At 31.1% G+C, this 1,727-nt stretch overlaps 1 protein-coding gene across 2 annotated transcripts in view; it reads right to left on the bottom strand.

The window, feature by feature from the left end:
- Window positions 1-1,727, bottom strand: part of LOC106870527 (BAI1-associated protein 3) — a 1,007,871-nt gene that overhangs the window by 937,809 nt on the left and 68,335 nt on the right. The gene's annotated exons all lie outside the window — the stretch shown is intronic.

Raw genomic sequence — 1,727 nt, forward strand, 5'->3', positions numbered from 1 at the left:
ATATATATATATATATATACATACACACACATACATATATATGTGTGGGGGGGGGGCATGGTGGGTGTCCTTGTTTTTATCTTCCATCACTACATAACCGGTGGAGTAAGTACTAGGCTGAAAAAAAGGCTGAGGGTTATTCATTTCATTAAAACAACTCAGTGCTGCAGTCCACTAAAACAACTAATATATATAAAACATGTAAAAGTTATATAAATGAATAAGGCGTTAACATGTATACACAGATATATCAAAATTTCCATAGACACTGATATGTACATAGTTATTTTTATGTGTGTATGTATATAGGAATGTAAGTAACGATCAAATCATACGTGCTCGTCTTGTGCTGTATTTCATTACTATATTTCAAAACTATTTGCACATTAATATATTGACTACAAAAACGCAAAATTGACCCTTTATATTTTTACGTAAACTAAGCAAATAATTGGCACGCATCTAAATATAATATATATTTTAATGAAATAAAAGAAAGCGAAAGTTATGGGAGGTATACTTGCATAAAGAAATAAATACAATGCAAAACTTCTAGAGCAATTTAGTTTCTAAATATTCCGAAACAAAAAAAAAACGTATCTTTTATTTTCAGTTAACACTGCAGGAAACGTTAGAGAAATCTTAATACAATAGAATATATTGAAGTAAAGTAAATAAACAATTACAGCAGAATACTTCGATAATATAAGTTCATACAATAGACTTTAATTATCATGAAAAGAGAAATGCAAATGACACAAAACTAACAAAATCTCTATAAGTGTTTTGTACTTGTCTACATAATTGTATTTGTCACATTTCATTCTTGCCCAAAACTTGTGTTGATTTTCTTATTCTGTTATGTTTATACATGCTGGCAATTTTTGCTGTACCAGTGGCATTCGAATTTTTGTATATAACACGCACATTTATGTTTGTGCGTGTGCCCGATGAAGGTGCAGCAGATTTTTTTTCAGTGATTTTCAGAAACATGTACAACGTTACAATATCATTAGCCACAATTATATATTTTTTTATATACACTGCTTGTCTATTGACTATTTTTTCGTCATAAGGCAATTTCATAGTTTGGAAAAAGAGAATTATTCAATTCCTAAATAAAGTATTCTGTTTGTAATAAACTTTAAAATGCCTATGTATTTCTTCATTGTCAGGTATAAATGTTTCTTCAAAATAAGAATTTTCTCAAATACAAAGATACTGTCTTCAACCTCTTACCCTATTTACATGCCTTTGCAACAATAAAATAGAAGATTTCCAAAGGTGTCTTATGAAACACATCCCAGGCGTCTGACTGATTCCAATAAACTTATCAATTTCTTGATGGGCAAATTTAACAAGTTTTTATCTATGAATATTTTCGTCTTTTTCATGGACAAAGTTTCTCATACTTTTTCAATTTCTGCTGTCGAATACATTTTGTCATCTACCAACACTATTCTTATATTTTTCTTACTTCTTGTAACTGGAGGAAGGGGAAATACCCATGACTATTCGGGCCTTCCTGTAGGAGTCAGATTGATTCAAATAATGTTCTTTGTGAACCTTTGTAAATCAACACACGCAGAAAATATATGAGCAGAGAGGAGATTCTAAAGGGCCTGCATTCTTAGAAATAAGAACGCGAGAGGGGAGATTAATGTGGAGACGAGAGATTAGGAAGTAGGAGCAACTGTGATGAGAAGAAGGCACACAAACAAGCAAGT

This window comes from Octopus bimaculoides, chromosome 6 (assembly GCF_001194135.2).
Source record: "Octopus bimaculoides isolate UCB-OBI-ISO-001 chromosome 6, ASM119413v2, whole genome shotgun sequence".
Taxonomy (NCBI): domain Eukaryota; kingdom Metazoa; phylum Mollusca; class Cephalopoda; order Octopoda; family Octopodidae; genus Octopus; species Octopus bimaculoides.